The 19664-nt window shown below is 48.2% G+C and overlaps 1 long non-coding RNA gene across 1 annotated transcript; it reads left to right on the forward strand.

Annotated features, from left to right (window-relative positions):
- Window positions 1-472: 472 nt before the first annotated feature.
- LOC134756681 (uncharacterized) lies at window positions 473-15558 on the forward strand. Its single transcript, XR_010129710.1, has 4 exons — window positions 473-699; window positions 790-951; window positions 12247-12328; window positions 14515-15558. It is a non-coding gene; the product is annotated as an uncharacterized lncRNA (long non-coding RNA).
- The last annotated feature ends 4106 nt before the right edge of the window (window positions 15559-19664 follow it).

Raw genomic sequence — 19664 nt, forward strand, 5'->3', positions numbered from 1 at the left:
CCCGCCCTTGCCCCGCCCCTAGCTTGGCAGCGCCGCCCGCCCCGCCCCTCGCCAGGAAGCACCGCCCGCCCTGCACCTCGCCGGGCTGCACCGCCCGCCCCGCCCCTCGTCAAGCTTCCTCGTCCGCCACGCCTCTCGCCAGGCTGCACCGCCCTCCCCGCTTTGTCCCGCCCGTCACCAGGTTTCCCCCATCCGCTCCGGCCCTCGCTGTACCCCACTACTCTCCCTGCCCCCGCCCTTGCTCCGCCCCGCCCTTCGTCAGGCCTCCTTGCACTCCCCGCCCTGCTCCTCGCCAGGCTGCGCCACCCGCCCCGCCGCTCGTCACGCTTCCTCGTCCGCCCCGCCCCTCGCTAGGCTGCACCGCCCGCCCCGCTTCCGCCCCATCCCTCTCCAGGCCGCGCCTCCGCCTCCGGCCCGCCCTCGTCTCCGCCCCTGCGGGGGCTGCTCGTTAGGCACCACCCTGCACCCCGTCACCCCCGCCGCGCGACCCGCAGCCGCCGCCAGGGCCCTCTGCTGCCGCGGAGGTGCTAGGACAGCCGCGGACGGCCCGCCTCCCCGTGCCCCGGGCCTCGAGGCCAATAAAAAGCTCGCCGCTCCAGCTCACCGGGTCCGACGGGTACGGTACAAAGTGCTGTCTCTCGCCACAGCCACCTTTGTGACAATAAAAGCAATAAGGCTAATGTCCATGGGGCGCTCACGGTGAGCTTTAGCTTTATGATAAAGATTGGCCTGTTACCTCGTTTAATCTTCACAACTGCCCCATCAACTATGTACTCTTACTGTCCCCAGTTTATGCATGAACAAAGAAAGCTGAGATACGGAGACTAGTGATCCGTCGAGGTTATAAACGGCACAGGTGGGGTTTGAACTCCATCAATTTGATTGCAGAGGCCTGGAACAACCCTACAGGCTTCTCTCAGATCTTTTCTGGACCTTTTTCTATGCTCTTTGGTAAGTGTTATGTTACACGGGAGGTCCACAAGGGACACAGAAGTTGACTTGCCCAAGATCACATAGCTGTTTGGGTGGATCTGGGATTTGACTCTGATATCTGTGCCCTTTCCATTTGTTAAAACAACAGAAAAACAAATTCCACATTATTGGCAGTTCCAGTATTCCCATGTCAGGAGTAGTGAGTAGCACGTTTAAACCCCATGCACCTTCCTAGCTGCAGGAACTGATCAGGACTCTTGGTGGCCTCTAGATCCAAAACAGGGCCCAGCTACCAGGGGTTCAAACAAAATTCCAGAGATCACAGGTTTATGGAGCAACCTGCCGTTTATATACCTGGGATGGGGAGTGACAGAGTGGGATGGGGAGAGGCTGGAAAGGTCCTGCAGCCCTCACTTCAAACTAGTAGATATGGCAGGGGAGTTTTCAAGAATTCACCCACTAGGTGCTGGCTTAAATTCATGGCATTCCCTAACCGTTTGTTGAAATACCATTATGGGCCTGGCGCAGTGGCTCACGCCTGTAATCCCAGCACTTTGGGAGGCCAAGGCGGGTAGATCACTTGAGGTCAGGAGTTCGTGACCAGTCTGGCCAACATGGTGAAACGCCGTCTCTACTAAAAATACAAAAATTAGCCGGGCGTAGTGGCATGTGCCTGTAATCCCAGCAGCTACTTGGGAGGCTGAGGCAAGAGAATCGCTTGAACCCGGGAGGCGGAGGTTGCAGTGAGCTGAGATCGTGCCACTGCACTCCAGCCTGGGCGACAGAGAGAGACTCCGTCTCTAAATAAATAAATAAAATTATGTATAAAGCTCAATGCTGAGCAGGACATGGAGAGAGCATTCTTGTCCTCTACCTCCTGGGGAGGGGACACATTCAAGGAGGACAGTGAAAGGGCCGAAACAAGGCTACAATGTATAAGGGAAGGAGACAACCTGAATAAGGAACCACCTTTAATGTTCTTTCTGATCACAGAAAAGAGTACATGCTTGAGTAAGAGATTCAAACATCACCAAAATGCATAACTTAGAAAGTGAACCGGGAGTGGTGGCTCACACCTGTAATCCCAGCATTTTGGGAGGGAAATACAGAAGTGTTCCTATTCAAATCAGAAGTGAGACATTGATGAGCTATTACTGCTGCTAGACAATGTGGAGCTGTAGTCAGAGCCAGTACCACAAAACAAAATTAACAATTGTATACGTGCAAAAGTAAAATTGGTCATTATTTATAGATTATATGATTATCTAGAATCCCCAAGAAAATAAACGATCAAGCTATTATTAGAACTGGTAGGAAGGGTAGCCTAATTTAAAAAACACTGACTTTCTTGTACAATAATCACCTAGAAAATATAAAAGTAAAAAGGTTCTTATTGACCATTTTTGGTTTGGGTAAAAAAGAAAAAAAAGTAAAAAGGCTATATTTACAAGAGCAAGAAATATTGTTAAATTTCTAGTCATGAACATATGAGACACCTAATCTCACTTTAAACAGGAAAATGCAAGTTAAAAATGAGATAACAGTTGGGCGTGGTGGCTCATGCCTGTAATCCCAGCACTTTGGGAGGCAAAGGCGGGCGGATCACGAGGTCAGGAGTTTGAGACTAGCCTGGTTAAAAATACAAAAAATTAGCTGGACATGGTGGTGGGCACTTGTCATCCCAGCTACTCAGGAGACTGAGGCAGGAGAATTGCTTGAACCCGGGAGGTGGAGGTTGCAGTGAGCCGAGAACGTGCCATTGCATTCCAGCCCAGGCAACAAGTACGGGACTCCATCTCAAAAAAAAAATTAATAAATAATAAAAATGAGATACCTTTTCTTTTTATTGAGCAGATTAACAAAAATGGAAAAGATGGGTAATATCAAGTGTTGGAGAAGGCTTGGGGTAATGCAAGCATTTTCTGGAGGCTAAAGCAACTCCATCTGGGAAGCTAATCTGCCATGTTGACTTTTCAACAACCTGTTCCAGGAATGACTCTAAGTTTTCTACTTTACCTACTATTACCATAAATCCTGCGCTTAGGCAGATTCACATAGCATTCATGACTTTGCCTGAGGGGTCAACTTCAATTGTTTGACACATTCTTTCCCTATGGTATGTAAGCCCTGGGTTTGCAGGGTAATCCACCATTTCATCTCTGAAACTATGGCCTCTATTCATAAGTCCCTATGAAATGTTTCTTTCTGAGAGACTGGATATGTCAGCCTCTTTCTTCGGCTTTTCAGCTTCCCTGAACTTTGGGGGTATGTTTGCACAGACCTTTATACCCAAATTTCTGTGGTGTAAATGTTCCCTGTGGCCGATTTCAAGCTGTCGAGATGATGTCACTGAACGGAGTTGGGAAGAGCTGAGCGGAAGCATGCCATTATGTAGATTTCCACCATGCAGACACAATAGATAGAAATAACATCAATAGCATAGATTTAAGAAGGCAGTAAAATGTTTGGAAAAGTGATGGATTTTTGGTTTTCATTATCTTTAATATAATATATTTAATTGTAAGTGTATATAATTTAGTTTTTTTTTAATGATTGCTGTGTTTAACAACAAGCTCACCAAATTCCTGGAAATTTGACAATCAGTTCTCATGAGCTTGTCCAAGTTGGCCCCAGCACACTATTCCACCCGTACTGTACATCTTTGCTACTAAATATGTGATCTGTTGACCAGCAACGTCAATAACATCTGGGAGCTTTTTAGAAATGCAGAACCTCAGGGCTTACCCTAGAGTTATAGAATCAGCATCTGCATGTTAACAAGATTCCTAGATGATTTGAATGCTTGAGACACAGTATTTTAAAGTGCTGTGTAGCAGTTCATAAAAAAAAAAAAAAAGGAGGTCAGTCTTTAGGAATTGTTACAGAAAAGAATTCCAAATATACTGTTGAGTGAAAAAAAAAAGCAATTTCTAGAATGTAAGGTGAGGGCCTTTAGATAAAACTCACACAATGAGCTAAATTTATATTTCTAGATGTTATATAAATACATATGTAAATGGATAGAAACAGGTTTGGAAGGATAATGGTCACCTCTGGGTAAGGGAATGGTGATGGATTTGGAGTTCAGGTGGCAAAGTCAAGGGATGACTAGGGATCAAGAAAGAAAAAGTTTCTGAGAATCGTTCTTGCCCTTGGCCTTCTGAGAAAATCTTCCCTGAAAGATCTCAGCTGATGTTTACAATGCTACCATTATTCATTCATCTTTTTGGTTTAACACATATTAAAGTGCAAATACTTTTGCGTGAACATAGAAGTCAGTTACATACACTTCAGTGTGAGTTTATAAGATACATATGTCTTTTTTTTTTTTTTTTATTGAGACGGAGTCTCGCTCTGTTGCCCAAGCTAGAGGGCAGTGGCAACCATCTCAGCTCACTGCAATCTCTGCCTCCTGGGTTCAAGTGATTCTCCTGCCTCAGCCTCCCATGTAGCTGGGATTATAGGTGCCCGCTACCACACCCAGTTAGTTTTTTTTTTTTTTGAGACGGGGTCTCACTCTGTTGTCCAGGCTGGAGTGCAGTGGCGCTATTTTGGCTTACTGCAACCTTCATTTCCTGGGTTCCAGAGATTCTCCTGCCTCAGCCTCCTGAGTAGCTGGGATTACAAGCACGCATCACCATGCCTGGCTAATTTTTTGTATTTTTAGTAGAGACAGGGTTTCACCATGTTGGCCAGGCTGGTCTTGAACTCCTGACCTCAGGTGATCCACCCACCTTGGCCTCCCAAAGTGCTGGGATTACACGTGTGAACCGCCGTGCCCAGCCTAGAACTACAAACTATTGATCCTACCTTTCCCTGTTCCTCACTCCTGTCTTCATGTCTCTCCTACCTAGGATGAGCCATATATTCCACTGTTGTGCTCACTCCCTCGCACACACCTTCAAGTGCCTGCTCTAGATTTGCGGACTTGCCTGGCAAAACCCCAACCCTGACTGCAACCAGCTCCTCCCCTGCTCCAACCTGTGTGGCTGGAGAAACATCCAAGCCGCGCTGCCTGGTCTCACTTTAAACCAGGGGTGTCCGGTCTTTTGGCTTCCCTGGGCCACATTGGAAGAAGTAGAATAGTCTTGGGCCACAAATAAAATACACGAACACTAACAATAACTGATGAGCTAAAAACATTTCAAAAAAATCTCATAATGTTTTAAGAAAGTTTACAAATATGCGTTGGGCTGCATTCAAAGCTGTCCTGGGCTGCATGTGGTCCATAGGTGGTGGGTTGGACAAGCTTACTTTTTTTTTTAGTTTTTTTGAGACAGAGTCTCGCTCTGTTGCCCAGGCTGGAGTGCAGTGGCATGATCTCAGTTCACCACAACCTCTGCCTCCCAGGTTCAAGCGATTCTCCTGCCTCAGCCTCTCAGGTAGCTGTGATTACAAGCATGAGCCACCATGCCTGGCTACTTTCTGTATTTTTAGTAGAGACAGGGTTTCACCATGTTGGCCAGGCTGGTCTTGAACTCCTGACCTCAAGTGATCCATCTGCCTTGGCCTCCCAAAGTGCTGGGATTACAGGTGTGAGCCACTGCCCCCAGCTGGACAAGCTTGCTTTAAACTCAACCACTAACCTAAGTGTGTTCTTTGTACTGCCCAGAGGTCCTATTGCATCTCCTGGGCCATTTGCTGCTTTGCTTTCCTGGAGGACGGTTTCATCCAGTGTCTTCCTCCATCCCCACTCTCAGCCGAGGACCATGGTTCCCATTTTACTGTGAAAATAGAAGCCTTCAAAAGAGAATTTCTGCAAGTTTTAAGCTGCCACGCCTAGGCTCCTACCAGGATCTGAGCTCCATATTCTGCTGTCCTCATTTCTGTGGGTGAACCATCTGTGCTCCTATCCAAGGCCACCCTCTCCACTTGTGCACAAGATTCCACCCCTCTTGCTTACGTAAGGGCACCATATCAACTGTTCTTCCCTTTCTCCTGCATTATCAATCTCCACAGTTCTGGCGGGTCAAGCTGATTAGCATATACATGTGCTATAATTTCTCCCAAGAAAAAATAATCCTCCCTTAACCCCCAGTCTCCCTCCAGCAGTGGCCTCATTTTCCTTCTCCTCTTTATGTAAATCTCTTTTAAAAAGAACTATCTAGTCTTATGTTTTCCCGATTCCTCTCCTCCCATTCTCTTGTAAACCCTCTAGAATGAGGTTTTACCGCTGTCATTCCACCGCAACTTTTCTTGTCAAGGTCAAAAACAACCTCCACAATGCTGAATCCAGTGGTCGATTTTCAGTCCTCATTGTCCTTGACCCATTGTCCTTGTCCTATTTGACATAGCCGCTTGCTCTCCTGGGAACACTCTCTTCACTTGGCCTCCCAGACGCTTACTACCCTCACCACCACTCCTTTGGGTCTCTTCTGGCTCCTCCTCATCTCCCATCTTTAATGTTATTATTATTTTATTATATTCATGTTTTTAAAATAGAGATGAGGTCTCACTATGTTGGCCAGGCTGGCCTCCAACTCTGACCTCAAGTGATACTCTTACCTGGGGCTCCCAAACTGCTGAGATTACAGGCATGAGCCACGGTGCCTGGCCTCATCTCCCATCTTTAAATGGAAGGCCTCAGGGCTCAGTGCTTAGAAATCTCTCTACCCTCATTCCCTTGCTAATGTCCAATCTCATGACTTTAAATAGTATCCATACCCTGACAATTGTCAAATTTACATATCCCTAGCCCAGATATCTCTTCTGAACTATATATATTCTCATATATCCAATTGTTTTTGCACAGTCTCCATATGTGTGCCTAATAGGAATCTCCAGTGTAATATGTCTTAATCTGAACTCCTTGCTCCCTAAACCTATTCCATCCACATTCTTCCCATCTCAGTGTTGTGCTGAACCCCTGTCCACTCCAATAAGGAAGGCTCCAGGTTCAAGAGGCCAAAGAAGAGACCCAGAGCCAGCAAACAAGACAAGGTTTTTTTTTTTGTTTTTTTTTTGAGAGGGAGTCTCACTCTGTTGCCCAGGCTGGAGTGCAGTGGTGCGATCTCGGTTCACTGCAACCTCCACCTCCTGTGTTCAACTGATTCTCCTGCCTCAGCCTCCTGAGGATTACAGACATGCACCACCATGCCCAGCTAATTTTTGTATTTTTAGTAGAGACAGAGTTTCACTATGTTGGCCAGGCTGGTCTCGAACTCCTGACCTCGAGCCTCCCGAAGTGCTGGGATCACAGGCGTGAGCCACTGGGCCCGGCCGACGTGGGGTCTATTGAGGAGAACTTACATACAAGATGGTCCAGTGGTGGCGAGCTGGACAGTAGAACCACTGTCACCTGCAGAAAGCACGCATTTTCACTCAACACCTGCTCCCTAACAACCTCTACCTGGCAGCCTTCATTTAACCCAAAACAAAGCGCCTCGATCCCCTGTATGGCCCTTGTTCCACAGGATGGGAAGGGGCCTCAGAGGTTCCTCATAGATGAGGATCTCTAGGTTGCCCACTCCAGGATTTCTTAGCTCAGAACTCCAAACACACATCAAGTATATCTGCCATTCAGGGTCATTCTCAGGGCATGCTTCAGTTATTGCTGTCAGGTGCATCTGCCATACATTCAGTAAATGGCAACTTTGTCCTTCCAGTTTCAGGTCATAACTCTTGGCGTTAGCCTTGGTGCATCTCTTTCTCTTGCACCCCATGTCAGATCCATCAGCAAACCCTGCCTCCCAAGCTCCTTCACAAAGCCTTCCCTAGCATCTCCAGAGGGAAGTGCTTAGGGAGGCCAATCCTCCCCTCCTAGCACCAGTGTCATCTCCTGTCTTAGGATCCACAGGAAGAAGTCTCTGTCAACTGGAAGTAACCTGCTGGCCTGTGACGTGTAATCAATTTTACTTTGCTGCTGCAATCCTCAGTGCCTGGCAGGTAGTGGATATACAATAAACACTTACTGAATTAAAGAAATTTTGAAAAATAATTGTTCTTTGTGAAAAAGGGCCCTCATGGGATAATACTCAGCGATAAAAAGGAACGAGTGGTTGCTAAATGCAACACTGTGGATGGATCTCAGGTGCCTTATGCTGAGTGAAAAAAATGACAAAATTATAGAGATGGAGAACAGATTAGTGGTTGCTCAGGGCTAGGGAGGATTTGGGGAGGGATGTGTGACTATGAAGGAGTAGCTCAGGAATATCTTGATGGTGATGGATAGTTCTGTGTCTTGATTATAATGGTGGTTATGACTCTAACCATGATAAAGTCAGGGTTGCCAAATGAAATACAGAATGCCCAGTTTAATTTGAATTTAAGATAAACAAGGGCCGGGCGTGGTGGCTTAAGCCTCTAATCCCAGCACTTTGGGAGGCCAAGGCAGGCGGATCACTTGAGGTCAGGAGTTTGAGACCAGCCTGACCAACATGGTGAAACCCCATCTCTACTAAAAATACAAAAATTAGCCGGGCATGGTAGTGGGCACCTGTAATCCCAGCTACTCGGGAGGCTGAGGCAGGAGAATCGCATGAACTTGGGAGGTGGAGGTTGAAGTGAGCTGAGATCGTACCACTACACTCTAGCCTAGGCAACAGAGCAAGACTCCATTTCAAAAAAAAAGAAAAAAAAAAAAAAGATAAGGAATAATCTTTTCAGTATAAGTATGTCCCAAATATTGCATGGGATATTCTTATACTAAAAACAAAATTTAACTGAGTTTCCTGTATTTTCATTTGCTAAATCTGGCAAACCTAGAAAAAAATGGCATCAAACCCTACGCACACACATTTTACCTATGTCACTTTCCTGAGTGTAATACTGTGCTGTGCTTATCTAAGATGTAACCATCTGGGGAAACTGAGTGGAGGGCACACAGACCTCCATGTGCAATTTCTGCAACCTCTTGGGAAGGTAAAATTATTTCCAAATAAAAAGGTTTTCAGAATGGCCCTCAAAGGAAAACCAACTGCTCCTGTTAGTGATGAAAACAAAGAGGTATAGGAAAGTGCTGGTTACTAACCTTGCAAGTTTTATGGAACACTGTAAAACTGGCACTTCACAAAGGTCTTAAGATGTCTCCCCCTTGAATGTCAATGCTCTTGCATAGTTAGTGACAGTATAACAAAGTGGTTATGAGTGTGGGCTCAGGATCCACACACCTGGCTCACATCCTGGCTTCTGCATTTATTAGCTGTGGGTCGTATTTGCCGTGTTGTGCCAGAGCCAGCCCCCCCTCCCCTCCCATCCCTGTCTCTTTGCTGTTCCACATTCAGAGACATCAGACAGGAAGCTTGAGACAGGCCTGCAAGTATTTACACCACTGAGATTGGCAAACACTACAAATCAGGACATTTTTTTTTTCTTCCAGAGAGCTAATTGGTTTTTTGTTTTGTTTTGTTTTGTTTTTTGAGACAGTTTTGCTCTGTTGCCCAGGCTGGAGTACAGTGGCGTGATCTTGGCTCACTGCAACTTCTGCCTCCTGGATTCAAGTGATTCTCGTGCTTCAGCCTTCCAAGTAGCCTCCACATGATCAAGAATGTGGGTGGAATAGGTCTGGGGAACAAGGAGTTCAGATTAAGACATTACACTGGAGATTCCTATTAGGCCCACATGGACACTGTGCAAAAACAATTGGATATGTGAGATTATATATAGTTCAGAAGAGATATCTGGGCAGGGGATATGTAAATTTGACAATTATCGGGGTACAGATGCTATTTAAAGTCATGAGATTGGAGATTAGCAAGGGTTACAGGCATGTGCCACCATGCCTGGCTAATTTTTGTATTTTTAGTAGAGACAAGGTTTTGCCATGTTGGCCAGGCTGGTCTTAAACTCCTGACCTCAAGTGATTCACCCACCTCTGCCTCCCAAAGTGCTGGGATTACAGGCATGAGCCACTGTGCCTGGATGCTTTTCTTTTTTTTTAATTTTTAATTTTAGATGGAGTTTCACTATGTTGCCCGCACTGGCGGCAAACACCTGGGCTCAAGCAATCCTCCCATCTTGGCCTCCCAAAGTGTTAGGATTACAGTTGTGAGCCATCACACCTGGCCCAGAGAGGTAGCTGTTAAACATCTACCATCACACCACAGACTTAGAGCCTTAGCTTCCTCATCTGTAAACCGGTGGAAGATAGTCATAACCTCATAATGTTATGAGGAGTAAATGGGATAATGCATGTAGGGTGCTCATCACTGAGTTCTTCAAATAGTTAAGTGGGCAGTACTTGTGAGCTAGTATTATCTCTCATTTTGAACTGTGAGCAACTTAAGGGCAGGTCTCTGGGCTAATCATCTTGATATCTTTAGTGCCTGGCCTGACATGTAGTAGGTTCTCAATGAATGTTTACTAAATTAGTGAATAAATGGCAAATAATAGTAACTTGGGGCCGGGCGCGTTGGCTCACGCCTGTAATCCCAGCACTTTGGGAGGCCAAGGCGGGTGGATCACCTGAGGTCAGGGGTTCGAGGCCAGTCTGGCCAACATGGTGAAACCCTGTCTGTACTAAAAATACAAAAATGAGCTGGGTGTGGTGGTACATGCCTGTAATCCTAGCTACTTGGGAGGATGAGGCAGGAGAATCGCTTGAACCCAGGAGATGGAGGTTGCAGTGAGCCGAGATTGCACCACTGCACTCCAGCCTGGGCGACAGAGCAAGACTCCATCTCAAAAAAAAAAAAAAAAAAAGTAACTAGGGTAATATGTCTCTAGAAAACCTGGACTTTTTCAGAAGACTTTTAGGACACACTTCTTAATCTTTAAACATGAGGGTTTTCAGGCCCTGTGGCAGGATGCCAGGGGGGTCTGGGGTGCACTCCTACCACCCAAGGGTAATGTCTGCCCTTGCAGGCCCGGCTCTGAGCCCCCAAGGAATGCAGCTTCTGATGCACCCCCTCCAGGTGGCAGGCACAGGCCCTCGCCTTCCTCTGGGAGCCAAGATGGGGCATTTCTGGCTCTCAACCTGACTAGAGGTCATTTAATCCTCGCTGGATTTGTCTTGCTTATTTTAGTGAACAGGGCTGTTTACTTTCAGTTCGTATTTCTAGGGAAGCTTACTCATTTTGCTTCCCGTTTATTTACTCTTTGCAAGCACTTGAGTTTGAGTAAATATGTCTATAAAGTTCCAGGGACTGGGTGATTCTGTGTCTGCTATTTTAATGGCCTTTAAACAGTGTCTGCTCAGGTAGGCATTTTATAGATGGGTTGAAAAGATAGGCAATTCTGTTCTCAGTGGCCTCTGACTCCTTTCCAAGCTGACAGCTGGCCACCAGCAGCTTATGAATCACGGCTTTTCATCAGTAATAAAAATATCAAAGGCCAACACCTATCTCAAACAGAAACTGACCCACCCTGGTCCACCAGGCATGGGGCTTGGAAACTGGCAGGTGTTTAAACTCTAAGGCAGTGTTTAGGGTGCGAATCCCCCGGAGTGCTATTTAAAATGCAGATTCATGAGCCCCATACCTGAAACTCCTGATTTGGAAGATTTGGGCTGAGGCCCAGGGATCTCCACTTTTAAGAGGTGCTGCAAGTAATTTTGCCATCTTTAGATCACCCTGAGAAACACTAATCTAGATTATCAAAAAACACTTGTGCCGATGGGTGGGCTGCCCTTGAATTCAGTTGTTGGCCAACGTGGAGAGAATAGGGCACCAGACAGGGTTGTTTGGAAAGATTAAATCCTCCAAAGTTAGCCAAGATGATGATGAGTATTATTCTGTTAAGCCACTTGCTCGAGGTCTGGTTTGTTAGCAGACTGAGAGCAGGGGACCCTATCTCATTCATCTCTTTATCCCCGTAATGCCTAAGCCAGTGCGTGGCTCATGGAAGGCCGGTGCCTAGGAACATGTGTCTGCACTGGCTGGCCACAGAACTAGACAGGCCCCGGTTACCTTGTGGTAGCCATTGAGCCAGCTGTTGGGGACGAACATGATGGAGAGGCTCCGAGCCATGGTGACCTGCTCACCTCCTCCCAAGGCTGGAGACTGGGTCTGAGTGGACAGGCCTGAACCATGTGCCTTTTTTGCCGGATCCTTCCCCTGCCTTGGGCCCCAACTTCCAGGGCTCTCCAACATCCCCAGAGCCCATTATGACATCACCAGTGCAATTTGAAGCAGTAACATCCTCAGGGCACCCCAAGCCACAGGCTGACGTATGGTGGCCAACGTCTAAATGTTGACACCTGACCTGGGGGAGGGGTGTCTTGTATTCTGGGAGGCTAAGAATAGAGACTTTCTTCTTTCCTTGAAGAACTCCTCCCTCATTCTCTATTTTGGCCCCTTTGTTTGCTTCCTGCCAGCCAATGCTCTAATTATTTCACTTATCCGTGTTTACTTTTTTATTATCTGTCTCTCCCATCAGAATGTGAGCTCCAGGAGGACACGGCCCTCCCTCTTTCCTTGTTCCCTGCTGTGTCCCAGTACCAAGCACAGTGTCTGATGTAGTAAGTGCTCGATAAAGACTTTCTGGGGCATGAAGACATGAACGAGAGGCTTCACTGGCTCTGGTCATCCATTCATTTATTCATTCGAAATGCATGCCTGGTGCATCTGTTGTGGGCCAGGCTCTTGTCCACCTGAATAACTCCCATTTCTGCCCTGAGAAGCTGCCAGCCTGGTGGCGGGTTGCTGGAGACACATCCTTTGTGTAATGCACTCTGACAGGGGCTATCTCTGAGCTCTAACAGAGATGGGGTTGCTTGGAGGAGCACGCTGTGGCAACGACAGGCTCTTAAACCAGAGCAATGGTATCTCAGCTAGCAGGATTTCCCCCGCCTGATTCAGGGAGCCCCATCTGCCCCGAGGCCTCTGCCTGTGCTGACAACCACTGCTGCTTGTTTCTGCTAATATTGCAGCAGGGTGCTTCTATAGAAGCAATCTATAAAACACCATTTACAGCCATAACTGAACCACAAAAATCAATCCCCAACGCTCACTCCCATCAACAAACATGCTTTGAGGGCCTCCTGGGTGTGGGGCACAGTTTGATGGTGCCCTGGGAGTCAGAGGGATGAGTAAAATGAGGACTCTGCCCCTGGGGGAGGAGGGGTTTCGAATCTCCCAAGGGAGACAGGCCACATGGGAATGGGATAATTACTGGACTCGGCAAAATCGTGGATGCCAAGTAGAGAATGAAGGCTCTAGAACTGTGCTGGCTAGTACAGCAGCCACCAGCTATGCAGGGCTATTGAGCCCTTGACATGTGGCTACACCTTCCAGTACCTCTCACATTGAGAAATGCTATACCTATAAAACAATGTGCCACTGGATTATGTACAAAATGTATGAAATATCTCCATTTTAAGATATTGCTTACAGGTTAAAATGATAGTATTTTGGATACATTGTTAAATATACTATCATTGCTATATTAGTAACATTAATTTCACCTGTTTTTATTACTTTTTTTTTTTTTTTGATACAAAGTCTTGCTCTGTCACCCAGGCTGGAGTGCAGTGGCACCATCTTGGCTCACTGCAATCTTCCCTTCCTGGGTTCAAGCAATTCCCCTGCCTCAGCCTCCCGAGTAGCTGGGATTATAGGTGCCTGCCACCACGCTTGGCTAATTTTTGCACTTCTAGTAGAGATGAGGTTTCTCCATGTTGACCAGGCTGGTCTCGAACTCCTGACCTCAAATGATCCACCCGCCTCGGCCTCCCAAAGTGCTGGGATTACAGGCGTGAGCCACTGCGCCCGACCTGTTTTTATTACATTTTAAAATTGCAGCTACTAGAACATTCAAAATGACATACATGGCTTCCATTGTATTTCTGTGAGACAGCACTGGTCTAGGAGTAGAGGACCCAGCAGGGCACCAATAGCCTGTGTGACTGCAGCTGCAAGAATTCTGAGGAAATGGGACAATGAGGAACCTGCAAGGGGAAACTGAAGATGGGTGTGGGGAGGACATTTGAAAAGTTTGATCATGAAGGGAAGGAGGGAGGCGGCAGTTCCGGGAGGCCACCAGGGTCCCAGGGACAATCAGTAATAGATGCTCACCAGGTCTTCCTCTCCCTCCTGCCATCTTCCAGAAAGACAGACCCTGGGCACTTGCAGACACCCCCCCACCACCCACCCCCTGCACACCCCTGGCAGTGCTCTAGAGTGAGGCTCCTTCATTTCAGTCCTTGGCAAGGGGGAGTGAGCCAGAGATGGCATTAAGCTGCATGTGGCTGCTAAGTCATGGTAAGTAACAGCCTTGGCCAGGCCATCCATTGCAAGGTGGGTTAAAAACACATCTCTCCTCCCTGATTGCCAGCTCTGGGCTCTGGGTAAAGGGCAATGGTGGGGAAGGAGCGATCAGGGATTCTGATATAGATGCAGCTGGGAGTTTGGTCAGTGTTTGAGATCAGGGAGGATTTTTCAGAGCAGCAGTGTGGCCCAGGAGGAGGAAGTCAGTTCCCTGACCTAGCCAGACAAAGCTCCCATTATGGACACGTTTCGTCGGGGGAAATCAGGCAGCCTGGATCTGATGTTCATTTCTGTGCCTGTGCCCTCCCCCTCAGCCACACAGAGAAGCTGTAAACACTCGAATACAAGGATTAACTCTGCGTGTGGTGTCTGGGACATTATGAACAACTCTTGGTGGCTGTGTTTGTGTCTGTGTTAAATTGATCTTTTTAACCCCCAGCACCTAGGACATGAGGCTGCCAAGCTTGGTATTCAATAAATATTGATGGATGAAGGAACAATGGAAGAAAGGAGTGCATGGGTAAACAAATGACAAATATGTCAAAGCACGGATGCAGATTCTTAGAATGGGCTAATGCTGTTTTCTGCTGGATTTTTGGATGTGTACAAGCGAGTTCTCTCACAATACAGATCCACAGTGTCTGGGTCAGAGGAGAACTGATGCTCGGCATGGCATTTCACCATCCTGCCTGCCTGCCTGGGGCCCTGGGCCCACAGGCTTTGGGGAGAGTGTATGGCCAGGCTGCAGCCTTCCTGGGATAAAGCTCTGCCTTTTAGTCTCTTATCCTACTTTTTAGAAGCCCTTTAAGATCTTTGTAAAAGGAAATCTAATGTGAAGAATTCCAGGAGAACTGGATAAGCCTGACTATGGGTGGGCGTGACTGAATTACTTCCCGGGCTGGCTAAGGAAGGGCTCCCCCGAAGTGCATCGGAAGCCTGCAGCTTCTCCTTATGGCCACTGGAGGGCACTTGGACCATGAAATACCAGATCGTCTCGGTGTCCCAGGTCTTTGGAAATGTGTGATTCAATTCAACAAACGTTTCAAAATCATCACTATAAAGATAGCGCTTTTGTGTTGAATATCCAATATGGCGCTAAACACCTTATATATATGTGTGCGTGTATATATGAACTTGCTTAATATTAACTACAATTGTTGTGAGTTACTTAGGCTATTTAGGAAAAAAAAATCAAGGCTTAAAGAAGTCAAAGTACTTACCCAAGATTGCTTAGCTAAATAAAATTTGGGAGTAAGGACTTGAACTCAAGCCCTTGGGCACCAACCATAAGCAATAGGTGCACACAAAGCTGAAATGAGGACTCTCTTATAAGCAGGAAGACGCACACACCACACAAATATTATTGTTCCTAAACAATTTACACATTCTGAAATTGGAAGATGACTTACAATTTGTACATTACATGGTAATGTTTCTTTTTTCCCTTGAAATGATGTTATTAAATAAATGAAGTGTCTCACAATTCATGGTGTCTTAACTTGGAGGAAATAAAGTCATAGTAATACAAGGCAGGGAAAGATAATTTTCATTTAACATTTAAATAGCAATTACTATGTCCCCAGAACTATTCAAAACACTTTACATCAAGGAACTCAATGAATCCTCATAGGCACCCTCTGAGAAATGCGTTATCACCCTCATTTACAGATGAGGAAATGGAGACACAAGGAGGAAGGCAATTTGTCCAAGGTCACACAGCGAGAAAGAGCTGGGATCAGGGTCTCTGGTAGTCTGTTTCCAGTCTGGGCTCCAAACCACTCTGGGCTCTGAGAAGAACTTGGGAAATGAGGCTAGAGCTGGCCGTGAGAGGGAGACGGTAAGTGTTGCACTGTGGTAAGAAATGCCCTGTGGAGGTGAGGGTGTTCCAGGCAGAGGAAAAGCATGAGCAGGCCAGGCGCGGTGGCTCACGCCTGTGATCCTAGCACTTTGGGAGGCAGAGGCAGGCGGATCATCTAAGGTCAGGAGTTCGAGACCAGCCTGGCCAGCATGGCAAAACTCTGTCTCTGCAAAAATATAAAAATTAGCTGGATGTGGGTGGCAGTAATCCCTACTACTAGGGAGCCTGAGGCAGGAGAATTGCTTGAACCCGGGAGGCAGAGGTTGCAGTGAGCTGAGATTGCGCCCCAGGCTGCACTCCAGCCTGGGCAATAGAGCGAGACTCCATCTCGAAAAAAAATAAATAAGAAATGCCCTGTAAAGGTGAGGGTGTTCCAGGCACAGGAAAAGCTCAGCAAAGGCTGGGAAGCAGGAAAGCACCAGGTGAGGACTTGGGCTGGGCTTGGAAATGGGGGCTCGGGCCTCAGGCCTGGGCTACTTAGAGGCTGGGACAACAGAACAGAGTCTTGCAGAGCCAGAGCGCCCTGGGGCCTCCTAGGGGTGGGGAAAAAGAGAGGAGTAGAATGTTGGGGCAGGAGGGTGGGGGTGCTTCAGTCCAGGGAAGAGCTGAGGCCACTCTGCCCTGGCCACTCTCCAGGGAAGGGCCATTTGGGAAGTGCAGCGTGTGCTCAGGAAATGGCCAGATTGGGTTACCGGCAAGATTAAAGGAGCTAAATCGGGCCTGGGCTTGGGAGAGGTGTCCAAGAAGGGAACTGCACAGGACCAGCAGCTGGAAGGCCAGGAGAAGCAGCCTGGGACCTAGGGGTGGGGGCAGGGATCCTAGTCCAGGCCGGAAGCCCTCTCAACACCAAAATGCTAGAATGTGGGGTCACCAAATAAGGGCCTCCTCACTTAGACGGGGCTGGGGCTGGGGTGGAGCCCCAGAGGAGAAAAGGAGAGGTTGGGAGAAGTTGGAGCATAGATTCAGCCCAATTCTGAGCTGGTGTCTGGAGATCCAAGCCCTGTTCTGGCTGGGGAGTGGGGGGCACTATTGCTTGTAGGGTGTTGATGGGAGAGCTCACTGCACAGCACAGAGGAGCTGCTGGAAACAGCCTGGGGCCCTCCAGCGCCCTCTCAGTCCCAGCACCAGCCTGTGCACTCCTCTCTGCCCGATCCCTCTCCCAGCCTGAGTGGCAGCACCGGCTGTGGCCCCTCCCAGCCCCAAGGGCAGGCGGTCAGTGGTCTATTCTGGTATCCAGGGTGGCTGGGGCACCTGGGAGAGGGCAGAGGGAGCACCTGCCCCATCTCTTTGAGGCCGGATGAGGTGGGGGCATTAGGAGGGCCCTTTGGGATGGTTGGGGTATACCGTTCTGACTGCTGTGGGTGGGAAGAAAGAAGGCCAGCACTCTGCTTTCAGCAAATTGTAACTCTGGGGATCTTTAGTTGGGAAGGGAAGTGTATCTGGGACACTCCTGATGCGCTCTGGGAGCATCTGGCACTCACGAGCTTGGGCAGTGGGAATCCCCAGGGGCTGGCAGTGGACCCTGGAATCTTTTTGGAAACTTGAGGCCACAGATCAAGCCTGGACTTTGGTCTCAGTCCTCCTGGCAGCCTCTCCAGGACAGAGGTGTGGATGCTGCCACGCGAGGCTGCTCCCAGGCCGGTTGGGGGCAGTCTGGGGCCAGGGTGGACTGAGGGGAGCCTCTGCAGCCTGTGAGGAGCCCCGTGCCTGGCTGGCCTGTGAGTGGCATAGGGCAGAAGGGCCCCCACTGGATTCTTTATCCTTCAGATGAAAAATTTCCAGTGTCCTCCCCACCCGCCTTTCCTGTAGGCTAAAGTTCGGACTCCTCTGTCAGTGGGGCCTGACTCCCTGACAGCCTCCCCCTCCATGCCTAGACCGTTTCTGGAGGGCAAGGGTTTTGGGGAGAGGAGCAGAGCAGAATGTTAGGAGGGACTTGTCCAATGCTGGACAAGGGGCTTTTTCCATGGAGAGCCCCCAATGGGGCCGAGTTAAAAGGGGATGAACCGAGGGCTGTGTCTGCCAAATCAATATGTGGTAAGGCCTTGGAGACCACACAGAGAAATAAGCAGGACTTCTAGGAGACACTGACTAGGGTTAATCCAGGCTTTGCTTTTTACTTGCTGTGCAACCTTAGGAAACTTACCTAACCTCTCTGAGGCTAGTATCCACCGCTCTAAAATGGGGATAAGAGTTACTTCAGTGTTGTAAGGATTAGAGATACAGTGATTCCATGTGGCAGCTATCCATAATACTGTGCCTGGTATACAGTAGATGCTCAGTGAGTGGTAGCTGTGTTATTCTCAGAGGCACCATAGCCCACAGGAAGAGCTAGTGCTTTGGAGTCAGGCAGTCCTGGCTCTGAATCTTGGCCTTGACCTGCTGACCTGAAGCAAGGACTTGAGCAAGTCCTTGGCCCCCACTGAACCAGTTTCCTTATTGGTCAAAAGGGGATACAAAAAATACTCATGATGGCTGGCACTTACTGAGCATGCGAAGTGTGCTGGGCACTGTGCTAAGTGCTTTGCAGACACGTTTCTCGTTTAATCTTCCCAACAACCCTATGCTGTAATTACCATTTCACAGGTGAGGAAACAGGCTCAGAGAGGTGAGGAAACTAACCCAAGAGTGGGAGATCCAGGATCTGAACTCTGGCCATGGCCTATCAGATGCTTCTCAAATTCCTCACCTTGCCCACACCTCTGCAGAGTCCAGTGGAATTGAGGTCATGGGCTGCCTATCTGGCAGACATGAGAAGACAGAAGGATGAAGGGCTGGGCTATAAGAACATACAATGCTGAGGGCCCAAAAAAGGGTGTTGTGTAGAACCCAACACTCATCTTCATTGTGTACTTGGATGGTTCAGAGAATAAAGCATCCAGCACAGCGGCAAGAACAGTTCAGGGTGCTGTGGTGGACTGGGATCTGGAGTGGCAGAGAAGGCCCTGGGGTCTGAGTGGACCCCAAGCTGACCGTGACTCAGCTGGTTGGAGGAAGAGGAGGATGAGCCTATAAGGCTATAAATAGCAGCTGTGCATAGTGGCCCTGTGAGGTCATTGCCAGCCTGCTCAGGCCCTGTTTAAAGCCTCACAGCCTCAGAGGGATGTAGGAAACCTGGAAGGGGCCCAGGAGGGCAGGGATCTGACCAAACCGGAGGGGCTGAACCAAAAAAGCCTATGAGGCAAGATGAAAGGAATGGGGATGAATCAGGAAGAAGAGAGAATGGAGTGATGGCACTGAGATCCCAACAGAGAATTCCAAGGAAGGGGTGCAACCCCTTTTCTTCATCTAGGTTGAAATATAAAAAAGAAAGAAGGGGCCCAGGTGCAGTGGCTCACGCCTGTAATCCCAGCACTTTGGGAGGCCGAGGCAGGTGGATCACTTGAGGTCAGGAGTTCCAGACCAGCCTGGCCAACATGGTGAAACCCTGTCTCCACTAAAATATAAAAATTAGCCGGGTGTGGTGAGGGGGCACCTGTAATCCCAGCTACTTGGGAGGCTGAGGCAAGAGAATCGCTTGAACCTGGGAGGCGGAGGTTGCAGTGAGCAGAGATTGCATCATTGAACTCCAGCCTGGGCAACAAGAGTGAAACTTTGTCTCAGGAAAAAAAGGAAAAAAAAGAAAAAGAAAACAGACCTCTTTCACCCCTCTCTTTGGGGTCAGAGTAGGGAGGTATGTCCAAGGATATTTCACTTTAAGCAAGGATAAACCGAGACCCAGAACGGGGAGGTGA

Source organism: Gorilla gorilla, chromosome 11 (assembly GCF_029281585.2).
Source record: "Gorilla gorilla gorilla isolate KB3781 chromosome 11, NHGRI_mGorGor1-v2.1_pri, whole genome shotgun sequence".
Lineage (NCBI taxonomy): Eukaryota > Metazoa > Chordata > Mammalia > Primates > Hominidae > Gorilla > Gorilla gorilla.